Source organism: Pinus tabuliformis, chromosome 5_1 (assembly GCF_031772625.1).
Source record: "Pinus tabuliformis cultivar Carrire ecotype Pingquan chromosome 5_1, CPIR1, whole genome shotgun sequence".
Classification (NCBI taxonomy): Eukaryota; Viridiplantae; Streptophyta; class Pinopsida; order Pinales; family Pinaceae; genus Pinus; species Pinus tabuliformis.
Window position 1 is genome coordinate 415418891 of NC_142305.1, and position 19107 is coordinate 415437997.

Sequence of the window (19107 nt, forward strand, 5' to 3'; positions counted from 1 at the left end):
TATCTGACGAATGCAAGAGGAGGGTTGTTGATAGCATAGAGGCAGAGCAAAGCTACAAGTTCAAAGTAGATCCATTCATGACGAATACAACTTTCGAGACTAAGGCTATGAGCAAACGACATGAAATTAATATCGCGCGAAGGTAGAGAATGGAACAGAGAAGGGGTTGCATGTGCTGAAGAAAAAAACTCAAGGAAGAATAGGAGCTTCATAGACAGATAATGAGTTGCATCATGAACATGTACAACAGGGGGCACAACATGCACAAAAAAATGAAACTGTGCTAGTACAAGTTATATTTCCATTGCAGCAGTTGGCATGGTTAAGATAAGGTGAGAAGTGTTGTTGATCTCATGAAAAGGAATTTAGCAGCATGCATTTCATTGTGTGCACGAATGTGATCCCACCCATTTGGCACACTCACCGAGGTGAATACAAGAAGTAAGTCCAACTAGAGCTGGACATGTATTTTGATAATTGGATGCACATGATCTCTAGCACATGCTTGGAGATTAGTACAAACACTATGCATTAACATGTTGCCAGTTCGGTCGCACCCAGGATGGCCATGCGATTGTTATCATACGCGTTGGATGGATGATCCATATCCCTATACCGGGATGCAACATAGGCAAGATTTTGTTTCAGAAAGATGTCACCATTGAATAGATAGACACCATCATAGATGACCAAGCTTGGCATCTGTTCACCACCATTGCCCATCACAAGCATGCCAAAGAGTTGGTCTCACCACAACGGTCCTCATGTGGATGGTTGTATTATGCCATCACAAACTGATGTAAACTATTGTATATTGTCATCACTATGTCGGACACTGTTGAGCACTATTGTCACTATCAATGAGCCTAATAAATATGTTTGCAATGGATACTAACAAATTAAATCTACAGAAACCAAGATCTACCATATCATTTAAGTCAACTAAAGTGAAGATGTAAAATCCTAGATCTAAACTCGAGTCGCTCTCATCAAAATAGTCTGTATGCAATAGAAACGTTGTTCTCTCTCTCTCTACCACTATATGCAGGTGACTGCGACTACAAAATCGCTCTTACGAAGTATTTATGCATACGACAATGAGGCCCTATGTCCTTGAGGAAGCCATGCGAGACATCACTACTCTCGAACCATTTTGGTGAGATCAACTCTTTGGCATCCTTATGATGGTCGATGGTGGTGAACTGAAGCCAAGCTTGGTCGTCTTGATGGTGTTCATGCACTCAATGGTGACATATTTCAGAAACAAAATCTTGCCTTTGTTGCATCCCGGTACACCGATATGGACCCTCCGTCCAACTTGTCTGATAACATTCACATAGTCGTGCTAGGTGTGACCAGACTGACAACATGTTGATGCATATTGTCTGTGCTCATATCCAAGCATGTGATGGTGGCCATGTGTATCAACTTATCAAAATGCATGTCCAGCTCCAGTTGGACTTTCTTCTTGTAGTCACCTCGGTAAGTGCCCCAAATACGTGGGATCACATTCATGCACACAATGACATGCATGCCACTAAATTCCTTTGCATGTGATCAAAAACACTGTTCACCTTGTCTACATCATGGCAGCTACTACGATGGATCTATAAATTGTATAGGCATAGTTTCATCCGCTTATGCATGTTGCGCCCCCTACTACACCTGTTCCCGATGTAACTCATTCTTTGTCTATGCAACTCTTGTTCTTCCTTGAGTTGTTGGTTCAGCACATGCAACTCCTTCTCTGTTCGATTCTCTACCTTCGAGTAATATTAATTTCATGTCATTGCCTCATAGCCTCAATCTCCAAAGCTGCATTCATCATGAGTGGATCTACTTTGAACTTCCATCTTTTCTTTGCCTCTATGCTGTCAACAACCCTCCCCATGAATTCATCACGTATAGGTGTGCCACCTTCTACTTCTACTGATGGTGCTGCTTGTTGTGATTCCATTTACATTGATCTTGATATCCTTGTCCATGAACAACTTGATGTCTTTGTGGATAGGCAAGTTCAAAAACACTTGATCAACTGCATCCACAGTTGTGCTCTTAATAGTGTCTTTGACTCTACTCTCCTAGAAGCCATTGTACTTGTGCTGCTGATAGATAGATGAACACATGTTATTCCTAGAGATGTAGCAACACTCATGGAAAGAAATATGTTAGTCAAAAACCAAAACAAACTTTAGGACTGACTTGCAACATACCTGTGTGTTTGAAAATGAAAGTTGCTCAATTTCCACTGGGAGTTCGGGAGACTGACTGCCAAAACTGCACAAGGAATAGTCTGAGATGTCAGGAGGCTCACTAATTTCTGCAACTAAACAATGCATAGTCCAGCCTAGCGTTCTGAGGACTACAACTGCACAATTCCTAATTTCAGTCAGTAGTGGCATGCAACTAGCAAACTGCAATGTGTTGTTTTTGGGGCCAGCAGGAGACTGCCTCCAAGAATTGCATAATGCAAGTCTCGAGGTTAGTGCTTGGCGAGGCTTGTGCAATTTGTATAGGGAAGGGAGAACCTTCGCTTCCAGAAATGTGGAGTGCTAGCGAGTCAATGCACGCCCTGGGCCAAGGTAACCCAGTCTGGCTGACAGGTGACGTAAAACATGAGAAGTCTAAATGCATGGTTAGATGAGTGCAAACAAATGTGAATGATGATTCATGGAAAAAACAAGTGCAGGATTCAGAAAACGGGAAATCATGCATGTGTGTGAAATGATTCGCCACAATGGTGCCTGTTCGTGAAAAAGAATGTCATGCATGCGACAATAGTAAGATGCAAACAAAAAGTAAAACGATTCTTGTACAAGATAACATACATGCAAACAACAACAAACGCTCACTGAAATCAAGCAGACAACACTCACACGAAGCGATACACAAAGAGTGACAGAAATGCAATGAAATACATGACAAGCGGGCTTACCCAAAAATATATGAGTTGAATGTGTCGACGACTCCTAGATATAATTTGGGATGTCAAAGATGTAAGGTCAATGTGAGGAATGAACTCTGCAGCGTCCGGTTGATGAGTTTCGATAAAATCGAGGTTGTGACATGCATGCCACAAATCAAGTAAAAGCAACACATGGTGGGAGGTTTCTGAAATGATCCTTCAATGTAACCTCTAGCTGATAAAAATAGATCCCTAAATCAATGGATGCCTTTACTTGTTACCATGGGATAAGAAGCCAATGCATGTAAATTAGTTTTTCTTGGTCTTGGAGGGAACCAGTCAACCCAACTGAAGATACAAGAGTTTGCTCAGCTGAGGGGGAAAAATGTTCATTTCTGCGAGGGAGTTGGGCTGGTTGCCCAAAGGAATTGTGTAGTTTCTATGCAGAGAACCTGAATGCTACCCAAAATTGTGCAATTTCTAGGCTGAGCAGTGCTGCTGGGAGGAGTTGTGCAATTTTCTCAGTGAACAGTGATAGGCAGATTTGCACAATTCTGGAGCATAGTAGGCTGTTAGATAAAATTGCGCAATTTCTAGAGAAAAGGCTGGTTGCCCTCCAAAATTGCACAATTTCTTGAGGGAGCTGCTAAGCCTGCAGCTGGACTAAGTCGGGTGAAACAGCCTGTTAGGGGGATGCAACAAGCTTTGATGGACATGCTATCACTCTGCGAGAAAATCACTCAAGGTTGTGTACTTTATAAGGTAAGACATGCTACTATGAAAGGTTGGTAGGGAGGCTCCAAAATGAAGCTAAGGAAAAATTTTGGAGGGTGATTGTAGCCACTATAACACTTGGTGACACGCTAGTAGAAATCCATCTCCCTGAATGGACCTTGTTCATGAAAAGAAAGTATAACAACTCTGGGAGTATTGCTAAGTTCTCAGTTCATCTTGGTTTCCACACTTACTTGATTGTAAGATTTAGCATCTTCCAAGCTCTTGGTTGATTGACACACATTCTAAGCCAGTTCAATGCAGTTGTTTCGATTGTAGTTGAGGGGTATATTGGTGCACAACCAGTATAGTCATGAGAGTCTTAATTTCATCTCTAGTGTTAATCCACTACCAGCAGGCCCAGACAGTACCCTAATGGAGTCATGCAGGAACACAAGCATTGCTTCGTTGTGACGACTATGGGGCCTCATGTTTTTTGGTCCTCATACACCTGGTTGTATTATGTTGTCACAAACTGATGTCAACTATTGTATATTGTTGTCACTGTGACGAACACTGTTGAGCACAATTTTCACTATCAATGAGTCTAATAAATATGTTTGTAATGGATACTAACGAATTAGATCTACAGAAACCAAGATCTACCATATCATTTAAGTCAACTAAAGTGAAGATGTCAAATCCTAGATTTGAACTCGAGTCACTCTCATGAAACTATCTGTGTGCAACTGAAACATTGTGCTCTCTCTCTCTCTCTCTGCCACAATATGCATGTGACTGTGACTGCACAATCGCTCTTAAGAATTATTTATGCATATGACTATGGAAAAATACACCTATATCATAGAGTTGCTCCTTTACATTTATTATGAAAGTGTTTGAGATGTACTTCTCACTCTCAAGAAAATCATATGTGAGCGATGAGGGACTTGAAGCTTTCGATCTGCCTCTGAAGCCATGGTCACTCCCATAAACCTTTGTTCCATCATCCAAGGTTCTATAGTCACTTTCATAGGCTTATGTGCCAGCATCCAAGGACCAAAATTACATTTTGTGTGTCAGTGACCAAGATCGAGAAGACCCTAACCCAGAGCGAACCTTTTGCCTATGATTTTGGACCCTTGAGAGAACTCCTTCCGCCGAACCTATGTGAACCAAAACAAAAGAGAAGAGAAGATGTTTCCAAATGATATTTAGGTATATTCTATTTGTAGGATTTCCTAAGGGTTTACATGGGGTTAAGACTGACTCAAGAAGATGGTCATGTGATTAGATCACACCAATTGCAGAATACATGTATGAACCAAATTGGGTGATCTTTAGGTTGATTTCAGTCCTATCAAAAATAGGAATATAATGTAATCATTATCTCGGTTATTTGAGTTGTCTAAGGTGGAGTTTTAACGCAATTGCAAAATTAACACTCCCTTTCAACTAGGGAGAAATCCACCTGTGAATATCTGTACGTTGAACAATATATCATCACGAATCATATTTTTCATGTAGTTTTTGCGCAATGTCCAGAAAAAATCATGATTGTACATATCGATCTATACCTTTCTTATTCATGTTTATCTCTTGATTGTTCCTTCTCATATGCACGCACATCCTTAGATGTATAAGAAGAAGAATATGTTGATGGAGGGGAGCTCAACCTACCACCCTTTATCCATCAGGTTGCTACCTAGAATCTTTATCGTTAGGCTGATACCTAGAATTTTTTCAACGAGGACCATATCATCGAGGAGAGCATATTAACCAGGAATCACATCGGGGAGAAATAGCTTCCACCCATACCGAGCAATAGGATAACTCGTCATGTAGGGGAGTAATGGCTCGACCCTAGAATTTCATCGGGGAGCTTAACCGTCAACTTCGAATCAATCGAGTCATCTCAACCCATCTTATTGGTTACTGATCTTTCCATCGATGACCCATTCAGGTGGTAGAAAACTTGCATCATAATCGCCTTGTGTTATACACCCCCAAGTACACTCTTAACTCATTGGCCAGACGAGGAGCATTACTCGCTATAAGCCCAATTTATGGGCATGATTCCAAGTGGGTTATAATATGCAAAGTCAAAGATAGGGTGAGCTACTACTCCAACCCTGTGGGTAACAAATAGGGGTAAACTCCTATTTTCTAGAGTTCCCTCAACCCCAGGAGCCCTCCATCTCAATTCCTCACCTTGGGAGCTCAAATATGGTAGGAGGAGTTGGCTCAGTGTCCTCAATTAGCATTGCACCTTATACAGAGGGGATTCTCTCTAAAAAAAAGAAAGAAATTTCTCTTTGGTAATGCCTTTGTGATAATATCTGCAATATTCATGTCTTAATAGCAGATGTTTCATGTTCATATAAAACAACAAATAAAATATCATGTTGTATCATATATAATCATATAAATAACAAAAGGATACCATAATCATTGTCCCTCTCAAGGACTTTCCAACCATAATATTAATCTTCTTTCAAAAAAATGGACTATCTCAATATTTGACAGTATATTGGTTCCAAATGTAACCATATCATATCCAGATAATGGTCAAACAAATCTCTAAGGAGATTTTGTATCCTACCTCACAACTAGCCATGATAGCAACATCATGATCAACATCGATCATGTTATGGACTTCTCATCCAAGATATCATGACAAATCTCCTACTAAAGCAGCATCCAAATGTGCTTATCAGCAATACTCTCAAATATCACGAATATGTTTGTGTAGGCACATAACATAGGAGAAATACCTCATTCTCAAAATATAATATCTCATGCAAATATTTCAAATCATGCTCAATGGGAACTCTATGTGAGTGAACTAGCTCAATCATGAATCTATTTAGGTTCTATGCACATCATATCTATATCTATATACACATATATATATATATATATATATATATATATATATATATATATATATATATTATATATATATATATATATATATATATATATATATATATAGGTGGTTTCTCAAAAACATGATCAACAATTCTTCAATCAATTGTCGGATGCCATTGCGAGTTTAACAACTTCAAATAAAAGTATCAAAGATTTACAAAAACATTTTTCAATAGCTGTGCAATATGGAATTTCTTTCCCAAATTCCGGACATCAATTCATCATGCCATGATACATGATTTTCGGCTTCATAATCCATCTCCCTTTGATTTTTATCATCAGAGGCTCATCACCTAGCACAAGTACATCATTAGGATATAACATCAAAACTACAATCAATATGAAAGTCATATCTTGTAACTCATCATCCTGAATTCATCAAATATAGACATATCTAGATTCTAAGAATAATGCCTTGCTAAGGCATCATAATCATCCTTACATAAATCAAATTTGTATCATCATCCAAGAAAAAACATCTCATTAGAGTTTAGAAGCCAGATTATGACCATAATCAAAGTCATCATTATCATAGTATTAATACTTTCATCCAAGAGATAGGTAGAGCTCACATAAAGTATGAATTTGATTATTCAATATAGGTTTAAGGCTTCATCGATTCATTCTTATAATAATAAGTCATTCATAGTAACGACTATCACTCTTTCAACCACTATGCTAAGAATAAGGAGACCATTATCCAAATACCCCCGTAAGTGATCATGCCCACATCACATTGATATCACAACAAAACAACAATTTTCAAATCATATTAGCAGACATCGGGTCAAGTCCAAATTACTCTTCTAGAAAGCTCTATAGTCAAAGAAGATATCAGTAATCAATTCAAAGTTATTGTCAAGCATCATATCAAAACACTTATCATATATACCAATAATTCCAAAGCATGCCAACCTGATGTAACACAAACATAGTGACATATCTATATGTACATCCTGGTCATCGGTAAACACAATTTCATTATGCATGTTCATGTTATGGAAAATATTTAAGATTTTCTTGTTAGAAGATCTTGTTGTTATCTGTAGTACATCTATGGTAGTGACATCTTCCATGTGACCATATGATTTCATGCACAATACTTCATTATATGATCAAGAATTTGAGAATCCAGTCAAGAGTGGTAGAACATGTTAGAGATACTTTGATTCAGAATTCAAGCAAATCCAAAAATATTCATATGATGGTCAACAACAGTCAAACATCTAGTTTCTCACTTCATGTTAGCATGAGAGCGACTTTGGTTGCCTAGACATTGTCTAGACCTTCACATGCGAGCATCCAAGGATGATATCTCCTAGATATGTGACCATGTCTGGAGTAGAAAACCTAATTTCTGTACAAGATTTTGATCTATGGCTTTATTGCAGATCAGTACTTTCATATGCACATAAATCATACTTCATCAGCATATAATACAAACAGTAATAAGGCTAAGAATATTGAGAATATATTCTCCCTCTGATCAGGGATTTGAATCATTCATCTTCATCCATGTAAGGAACCTCTCTCGACATGAGTCACGCAACAACATATATGACCATCAACATCGTGACATGAATCCTTCATCTAAGGTTTACACTCAAAGCAAGAGATAGATGCAACATCATATCTCAACGATTATGAGCAAAATAACACATTTCTAATAAGTCACCTCATCAAGTTAGGATATTTAGTTTAACACAACCATAGTTAGTAAGAGATTTACTTATCAATATTACATTTATACTTCCTACATTGAGGTTACCATGCTCTTCATGACCAATGAAATCAGGGCAGACCATTCAATAAAGCTTTATCAAAACAACAAGAGTGTCAATCATGCTTATCACAAGTTTTACCACTAGACACATGTATAGGAGTTAATGAACCATCCTTCTATATGAAATGAATCATGACAAGTATCAAGAATATCATTTACTGGATTCAAGATTCTACCCTTCTTTATAGGATCAATATGTCCAACTGATAGGTCATAGATGTCAGCAAAACATCAAGTAAACTCTGAAATGACCTTTTTCCTACATTTACTCCCTCAATCACATAGAAAAGGTAAAATAATGCATAAGAGAACTCTATTGAACATGTTTATTCAACGTATACATTTTTCATAAATTGTTTAGTTAAGTCTATAAAGGGGGTAAACTTATATTGAATAGACGATTGTTCATCTACTTGTACGAGTTCGAATAGTCAAGTACTTGACGATATTTTCATGTTTAGGGAGTCTCAAAATGGCATAAAAAAATTCCTTGGGTTGACTTTTCGTAAGTTTTTAACGAGTTCAAAAAAAATATAAAAATATACTCAATGCCAAAAGGATTCATTTTCGTAAATAACCTATGATTTGCACACCTAAAATAAAAAATAATCATCACCACTCAAAACTATAGTAAACAAAAAAAAAAAAATTGGATTTCAGAGGCTAATAGGAAAAAAATAATATTTTAATGGACCTAAAAACTTATAAGATCCAAAAACCTAAAAAAAATTACCATTTTTATATTTTACCATTTGAGAGTGATAGAGTGCAGTTTCACCAAGAACTTAAGAGGTAGATTCTAGGCAAATTGTTGGACCAAATCTGTAGTTGTCTGCTCTAGGTAAACTATCTCTCTGAAATCTTGGTTTTCATTGCTTTTATTTCACAATTTACCTTTTATTTTTCTTTTTGGTGGGTTTAGCAAATGAAAAATTTCCCTTGGTGTGCACAATTGACCTTCATCAGGACTGTGCACACTGTTGGGTCCCTATAATACTAGTGATTACCCCATTACTATTGTAGTTATACCCCTTATTTATATTTTTGTGCCCCCATTTCCCCCATATTGTTATTAATGTGCCCATAGAATCCCTCTATTGTTATTTTTGTGGCTTTATATTATTATTGTTAGGTCAGCTGGATTATATTGTGACTCCTTAGACTCCTATATATAGAAAGGAGGTTTTGTCAGTTGTATCATCCAAGAATTGTTCATTTATGTAATGTAAAGGAGGTTGCCCCCTTGAAGAGGCTGAATTATAAGGCGTTGATCTATCTTTTCTATCTTTCCTTGAGCTGGTTTCATAACATTTGGTATCAGAGCCTTGGATTCTAGGGTTTCGCTGCTCCAAACAGGTCATCGTGGAATTTTCGCTATAACTTTGTTTCTATGACGTTTCAGAAGTCGCAAAAAAAACCCATTTGAGAAGAAATCGCTTTGAATCTTGGGTCCTAATTTCAAATCTTTATAAGCGATATTTTCGGAGATATGATCTGAGGAAGTTGGTCTTTTTGAAGAATCCTGAATTACACGAAAAACAGGTGACCTGGGGAAAATCATCATAACTTTCTTTCCGAGCATCGGATTGAAATTTCGTCAGAAGGTACAGAAAGAGGACGGACTGTAGTTTTCTTTTATATATTTTTCAAAGTCAAAGGTTGAAACAATGACACGTGGAACTTCATACAATTTTGCTCTAATGAACTAGTCTATAATCAGGTCACTGCGGGAGATTGTGCATAACTCTTTCTTGGAGAATCCAATTTGGATCAGACTAGTGGCATTGGAAAGAGGACATAGAAGGTTACTACAGGTCACAATTTCAGAGCTGGAAGATTCAAAATTACAGAGATACATCAGATTCAATATCGGGCTTCTACAAAGTAAAAAAAGGTGTGTAGTTTTTTTTTAATTTTTGCATAAGCTTGGTTTGAAGGAATTCAAAGGGCATAGTAAAGCATTATTATTGCTAACTGATGCCCCGAGGAAAGAAAATGCAAACATCTAGTAAGGAACCTGAAAGCTCTAGCATGACTCATGAAGAAGAGGAAGAAATGCTACATGATATATCAAAATTACAAGAACAAGTGCAACAAATGTCACGCTCACAAAAGCTAACAGATGCTAAGATAAATGGCGTGGAATCTAAGATAAAGGGCATGGAAGCTAAGATGGATGAGCTGAAGACAGATTTGAGGACAAATTTGAAGACATACATGGCAGATTTGAAGACATATTTGACAAATTTTCTACAAGAAATACTTACTAATGGTGAAAAGGTTGTAAAGGAAACTCATGATGTGAACAAAAGAAATGTTAATAATGATTCCATAGACTCTAATGCTGGATCGAAGACCTACCATATTCCAAAAATCGATATGAGGAAGTTTGATGGCAAGGATCCCGCCTGTTGTGGGGAAAAGTATCCGATGCGGATGACCCTATCCCTACTCTAAAGGTGACAGTCTTTAGCAACAACTGAAAGTAAAGTTTTGATGATTTCCTTTATGAAAGTACAGAGAGAATGAAGAAAGATTAACCAACCTGGTGTCTTTCGCTTAGTCGATCCTTGTCCTCTCTCTTTGTCTCTTGTTCCCAGCTCCTTGCTCTCTTTGCCGGTCCAGCTACACACAGATCCTGCACAAAACAAGAGAGCAAACTACAAGATACATGTACTCATAACTGAAGCATGGATTAGGATGAATCAAATATACATGTAAATACAATACATCAATGCAATACAAGTATATAGGAGAACATGCAAAACTTTATTGATAGAAGTAACAGGGTTCTGAGAAGGTTACAACCAATGATGGCTCCAATCCAGCAGCACCTCCCCAGCAGCAAGAACTCTCCTCTTCACCTCTAGTAAAACAATCACCCAATAGCTCTAACTGTAAACCAACAGCACCTCCTTGCTTTACACAAAATTCCAGCCTCCTTAGACCTCATAGAAGAGCTCTATATATAGGAGAGAAGAAGAGAGGATGAGTCAGCTTGAGGCTGGCATAGAGCTGACTAGTGTCCTCTCCCTCTTCAGTTAATCTTCAGTTCTTGAGTCCACTTGGAGATCCTGGCTTACACATGGTGATCAAGTACCTCTTACTCATCACAGGGCGAATCTCATGAGCCAAGTGTCAGTTTGGAAGCTTCCTGGGCAGTTGACACCTTGCAGAATGACTGTGCCACTTGGCCAATCTCGCCCAGCGCAGGTAGCCTTCATTAAATTTGACTTCCAGCGCAGGTACAAGGAGGGACAGTTGCATTCCAGCGCAGAAGCTCAGTGGAGCAGCTGACATGATCCAAAATAAGCCTGTTTTGAAGTGTTTTCAGGTGGAGAACTGATTGGAAGTGCTGTTGTTTGATGACCTTGTTCTTTTAGGGGTAAGAACAACATGTTTAGGGACTAAGGATCCCTGTGATTATTGACATTTCATGCTCCATGATGCGAGGCACAAAAATGTCTATAACAGTTGCCCCCTAAAGTATGAGGCCGTTTATCGGGTGAAATGCTTTATCTAGAGGGTCCGAAGTTCATTCCAGTGCTGAGGAGGCGCCCTGTAATACAATACAATACAATACATTATTTTTCATTCTATTTTCATGATCTAGCTGAGGCGGGCATTCCCATGCTCAGCTTTTATAAATACATTTTGGTACATATGACAGACGATCGTCTGAAGGTAGACTGATAATTTTCTGCTGAAATTATCATCCTTTGAGTAGGATGATCATCTGCTGCAATGATGTACATGGCAAATGCTTTTATATTTCCTGAATATATATCGCAGCCCGGATGGATGAAACTAGATCCGGGGTCTTCAAACTCGTTCGAATCTTCACTCTAAGTACAAGTCGATCCATGTGAGAATTGCGCTGAAGTCGAACATGGAAAGACATCGCTTGATTACCGGTCAATAATGAAAACCGTTAACAAGCGCGAGAGGACTCACCAATAATGACGATGACCCTCAAGGTACTGCAGTACAATTCACGTGGCGTGAATAAAGGACTTGGCGTCGAACGCCACGCAAAATCTTCTGGTCGAAGGTCATTGATGTATACCTGTCGCCGGAAGTGAGAAACTTGCCATTGAGGCATGCAAGCTTCAAAGTACTGATGGGGGTGTTCCTAGATCAATTTCTTGGATAATGAGCTGAAGTCGACAAGAAGCGATCCGTCAAAGGAGGGCCTTAATGAATCCCACATCAATGACACGGAACGGAGCTAATGATTTTAGTGGAGGTGAAAACAAACTGTGACATATGATTCAGGGTGGCGATCATGAATGGATGAAGGATAATGTATGGCAGTGGATGGGACACGGTTGACACTTTCAGAATGACCCCTCTTGAACATATAACGACACTGATGCGATGGATCGGTAGCATTACCCCAAATGTGGATGGTTTGGCGAAGACCATGGCGATGAGACCGGTGAATGAAACAACCCAACCCGATGTGGTACGGAGGAAAAGTGTCATGTTCAAGAGTGACTTGCTACCATTAAACTTTGATGTTCTCCCAATTTTTCCCCAGTCATTTCTGACCAGTACCTCTTTATTTTTGTCAAGCTTGAGGAGGATAACATATGCTTGTTCTATAACCTGCCCTTCGGGCAAGCCCATCGCTATGATTTAACGAGCCTAGCGATAGGGAAACTCGTTCTCGTCTGAAGACACGTTTGTCGCTATTTAATCATTTTAACGAGTCTAACGACAAGGAAAACTCGGTCCTTTTCATTTTTAGAGAGTCTGAAAAGGTACAGAAAGTCAACTCCATGATTCCTTTTTCGTCATCAAATCCCTTAAGTCCGAAAAAGTATAAAACAATACAGAAGGGATGGCTGTTCGGTACTTTTAACGAGCCGAACAAGACAAGCGCTCGATCCTTTTGTGCAATAATCCCTCAGGTCCAAAAAGATTAAAATTTAGAGGAGGGATAGCGTTCCGGTCATTTAACGAGCTGGAAGGCCAAAACTCGGCAAACTTTTCATATTTTACGAGTCAGTGAAAAGAGCTGAAAGAAGACTCGTCTTTTGAGGAACGAGTGATAAACAGGGATAGCAATTGATTCCAGGTACAAATTGGAATTTTCCAATCACGGCAGTGTCTCAAGGATGGCTAGGTGAAATCACTCTTCGCAGCTGTTTCTCAAAAGAGGTAAACACACAAATGGAAGTGAATGATCGGCCAAATGAACAGTGGAGGTGATGGATGAAAACACGATCAAGGTTCTTATGGCTAATGAATTTACGATCTCAAAAGGTTATTTACCAGTTCATTTTTTCCATGAGCTTGAACTCTGGGGGAAACTTTTGCTCACACTTTTCTATTTTTTAACGAGCATAAATTCAGTCATAAAACTGCTCGAATTTGCGTTTATTTTTTAACGAGCATGAACTATATGCTAAAACTGCTCGATATACCAGTCATAAAAAGAACGCCTCCCGTAAGGACCAATTTTTATAGAGCTTATGCCTTACCACAGCTATGCTCACTTTTGGCAAATTTTACTTTTACCCCACAGGCTTCTTTCATGCAAGTTTGGAAACGGCTAATCTTAAAACCAGATAAATAACCGCCCCTAGCTTGCACTCCAGAAGGTTTGCATGCCCCCAGGTATAGGATAGAATTTCGAGGCTGCCCCTCCTCTCCCCTACCTCTACTTTTCTTTGGGTGTTCACAATTACTTGTCATCTTGCCAATCTAATGCTAACGATACTTGTCTTCTCGTTATTCTAAGGGGTCTTGCCCACTTTTAATAAACAGCTATTTGTGACAATAGAAGAACACTACTCAAAGACAAAACATTGGTATTATTGAGGGAGGCTTGCCTCTTTCTTATTATTCCAAAGACGGTTCGATTTGCTGCCGCAAATCAATCTCTTTCTTCGGCGGTGTCTATCATTGGGTTGTCCAAAGATGGTTACCCTCTGTCACAACAAAATAGTCCCCTTCTTTGTAGGCTGCCCCTGCTTATCCTTCAAAACATATGTTTTAATGGGCGAGGCTTGAATTCAAAGATGGTTACTATTCGTTGCGATAAGGGAATTCCTACTTGGGCATTGCCCACTTTTTAGACAAAGGTGAATGACTCTTTGGTCAAACACATAACTTTAACAAAAGATTATTATTCTAGAACAACCCCACTTCCTTCGGACGGGGTACGGACTAGTCATATTCTTCTGCGGAAATTCTTTCTTATACCCGGGGTTTCTTCTGCCCGAAGCAGACCAGGGTGCATGCCCCCTGGGTCCTAGTCTTTCTTTCCGAATCACTCGCGCTCATCGGGAAGGAGGACCGGGGGTGGAGGCGAATCTTGAGTGAACAGACCATTTAGGAATGGTATTTGACTATTTGCGATGCGAGATCCCGGAAACGAAAGTTGGTCTACGAGCTTGACCACCCTTCTTTCGTGTGGAAAACACATTACTCTAAAGAGTGAGGAGACTATCGCTCCCATGCAATAAATATAGTCCCGCCCAAGGAGTAGGTTATAATCCAAAGGTCCTTGGATGACCATCACGTTCATCTCGACGGTCTTCCCTTTCAATGTAACAGGTACATTGGGGAGGATCCCTAACGGTCGACTGGTTCCTTTATCAAAACCTGAGAGATTTCTCAACTCAGGTAAAAGCGCTGGGGAACCCAGTGCTTTCCAAGCAACAGAGGAAAGGATACTCACAGACGCCCCTTCATCAATGATAGTACCAGCCATGATCATTCTATAGATCTGGACAATGATTCTGAATGGTACACTGGCTGGTAACCGGGGTCTGCCTAGTTGATTCCAATCAAAGGATACAACCAGGTTGCTTGGTGGTGGGACCGAATATACGGCCGGATATGACCCTGATGATGTTCCTTCCTGCGATAAAGGAATGGGCGCATTGCCCTGACGCTCATCAGAGTCGGTGCTGATGAAAAGAACCTGGATGGTGTCATCCTTATTCTTTTCAGTGAGGGTGTCGCATGAAGACGACTCTTCGGCGACGGTGTCATTTGAAGACGGATCTTCAATGACGGAGTCATTGGACGATAGAACCTCTGAAGGAAGAACCGGGTCAACTGCCGTATCGACCTTTGGACTTTCGTCCGGTCTGGATTCAGTAGGTTCATTCTCAATGACCGACACTTCAGCTGACCACTTGAGCGGGCCAGCTGGATTTTCAACTATCGAGGGATTAGGCACGAGTTTTTGGTATCCAGGAGGAAGTCGTAACGGTGATACCGGACGATCTTCCAAAACTCTTTTTGCCTCATCTAAGAATGGACATTTGTGGATGGCATGATTGCCTTCACACAATAGACAGGGTGATCTTGGTCCCCTTCTTCGTCCTTCACTCTCATTAGTCGACGGATTGCAATCAACATGACAACCAGAGGTTGATGCTATCGGATTGTGCAACCTTGGGGACCAGTCCCTTAGTATCCGGGGAATACAAGGACAATCACGATGGAAGTGGGTCCCTTTGCAAATGACACATGGCGATTTAGGCCCGGTCGGTGCAGTGTGTGGGTTTTTGTCAGCTTTCTTCTGCTTGCCCCCAGTCGCCTTCGCCATGGGCTCCTTCTGTTTCTTTTCTCTCTTCTTCTTTTCCTTCTTCTCCTTGGGAGGCTGACTTTTGCCAGCTCTACCTTGCGAAGATGAAGGATCAGAGGAAGTATCATAAGAAGTGGAAGGCTGGTGGGTAGTTCTAGATTGTTCTGACTGTTGATTCGACTGCTCAGGATTAGTGGCGATCTGGACTACCTTAGTTGAAAAGAGCCATACAGGGAGGCCGATTGTCAACCCTGGAAGTGACAATGTAGCCATATGAGGCGCACCAACATCTCCCCAAGAGGAGAAGGGGTTTGGACTTCCGCCAAGGTTATTTCCTTGGTTGGTGGGCTCCATACTTTTCAACTGAAAGATCAACGTGGGAATAATAGGTGATTATGTTCCGCTTAAAATAAATTTTATTAACGACGCTTTTAGACACAAACTTGCTTTTTCATGTTTTAAGAGTCGAGAAAAAGCTAAAGATGACTCTAGTCGCCTTCGATGTTTTAACGAGCCCGAAGTGACAAATGCTCGGTTGGACTTTTTCAGTTATAGAGTTTGAAAAAGGCCAAAAGAAACTGCTCTGGAGATCTAGGCAGAGGGTGTGCCAAACCTTTCGCGAAACCACAGAATACGTTTTACGGTACGGGTGGTCGATCTTCGTGAATGCTGTGTTCACTGCATCGCGATCAGTAGGGCGGCCGACACGGTTTCCTAAGGATAAAGGATAAAAGCCTATAGGGGTCTCCCAATATACGCGACGGTACGCGGGAGCTCAAGTCCGTGTTAGTGCTACCGACTCTCAGGAGGAATCACCCACCTTCGTAGAGATCGACAGTCACTATGTTTAACGACGCCGGAACACGTCTCTACCTAGACCTCTAGATGTTTGCGTTAAATTCCAAAGCGTTGTTATGTAAATTGAGTTTATTTTAATGTTGATCTTTCTTAACAGTTTGCCTTTCAGGTTCGCCACGAGATGTATATATACAACTTCCTATATGCAATCTAAGAATGAGAAGCAAATCTTTTCAATCTTTCAACTTTGAAAACCTTAATCTACTTGAGGGAAAAGAAAGACACAACTTTTTCCACAGATCAAAGAACACACACTAAAATGCACATCTTCCTAAATCGTCAAGCATACAGTCAAATGCAAAATGCACAATGCATGTATTTCTTTTCGTTATCCTTAATGTTGATGCTAGATAGAAAGGAAACTGTTGTATAATTTTGAATCTAATTTCAAGTAGAAATAAACAAGCTTGTCCACAATCAAAAAGACACCTTATGATAGACTTGTTTAAAACACAGGAAATGTATAGATTCAAACCATGAAATGAAAAGCAAACAAACTCAAACAGCCATGAACAGTAATAAAACTAGCTCATAAGATCACAAAGACACTTTTACAGTTCAGGATCTAAGAGGCCACAGCTATACTGGTTCGCTTTTCACAATGGGAAACTGTAACTGAAGCAAGAAATACTGAAAGAACATTCACAGTTTCATCACACAACTGAGGCGGAATAATGTCAAGGAGAATGGTTTACAGCAAGTACAATGACCAGCAAGCAATCAGCTAAAAATCAGTGAAAACAGGGCCAAGACACAAAGGGAAAGCTGAGCAAGACAATGGCTAACTGGACCAGCGCAGGTTCTAGTCTGCCAGTTTGACTCTCAGCGCAGTTCCCGAAGGGAGCACCTGCGCTGTAATGCAGACTGCCTGTGGACAGCCTGCACTGACTCACGAGAGTTTCGTCTACAAAGAATTCCGGGTCATAAAAAGCTCAAAAATGCACTGTTTTTGCTGAAATAAAAAGCTATAGGTCAAGTACAGGCTAAGGGATGATCAAGAGGATGAAGATCTATCACAAAGAGTAAAGAGTCTTTTGTAGATAAGCTCTTCAAATCTTGAATTTGCTCAGCAAATGAGCAAGAGTAGCAGTCCCTCTACTTCACTTTTGATATAGTCAAAAGCTTTTCGATTTGGTACTCTTTTCTTCAAGAAATGAATAGCAAAATACTACAAACACCAACAAGATACTAGGCTCCCCAGCGGAGTCGCCAGTTTGTTGTGGGGAAAAGTATCCGATGCGGATGACCCTATCCCTACTCTAAAGGTGACAGTCTTTAGCAACAACTGAAAGTAAAGTTTTGATGATTTCCTTTATGAAAGTACAGAGAGAATGAAGAAAGATTAACCAACCTGGTGTCTTTCGCTTAGTCGATCCTTGTCCTCTCTCTTTGTCTCTTGTTCCCAGCTCCTTGCTCTCTTTGCTGGTCCAGCTACACACAGATCCTGCACAAAACAAGAGAGCAAACTACAAGATACATGTACTCATAACTGAAGCATGGATTAGGATGAATCAAATATACATGTAAATACAATACATCAATGCAATACAAGTATATAGGAGAACATGCAAAACTTTATTGATAGAAGTAACAGGGTTCTGAGAAGGTTACAACCAATGATGGCTCCAATCCAGCAGCACCTCCCCAGCAGCAAGAACTCTCCTCTTCACCTCTAGTAAAACAATCACCCAATAGCTCTAACTGTAAACCAACAGCACCTCCTTGCTTTACACAAAATTCCAGCCTCCTTAGACCTCATAGAAGAGCTCTATATATAGGAGAGAAGAAGAGAGGATGAGTCAGCTTGAGGCTGGCATAGAGCTGACTAGTGTCCTCTCCCTCTTCAGTTAATCTTTAGTTCTTGAGTCCACTTGGAGATCCTTGCTTACACATGGTGATCAAGTACCTCTTACTCATCACAGGGCGAATCTCATGAGCCAAGTGTCAGTTTGGAAGCTTCCTGGGCAGTTGACACCTTGCAGAATGACTGTGCCACTTGGCCAATCTCGCCCAGCGCAGGTAGCCTTCATTAAATTTGACTTCCAGCGCAGGTACAAGGAGGGACAGTTGCATTCCAGCGCAGAAGCTCAGTGGAGCAGCTGACATGATCCAAAATAAGCCTGTTTTGAAGTGTTTTCAGGTGGAGAACTGATTGGAAGTGCTGTTGTTTGATGACCTTGTTCTTTTAGGGGTAAGAACAACATGTTTAGGGACTGAGGATCCCTGTGATTATTGACATTTCATGCTCCATGATGCGAGGCACAAAAATTTCTATAACACTGCCACATGGATATTACAGATGGAGCAGTTCTTCGATCTCAATAATGTGAAAAACACACAAAAGTTACGTATGGAAACTTTATATTTGGA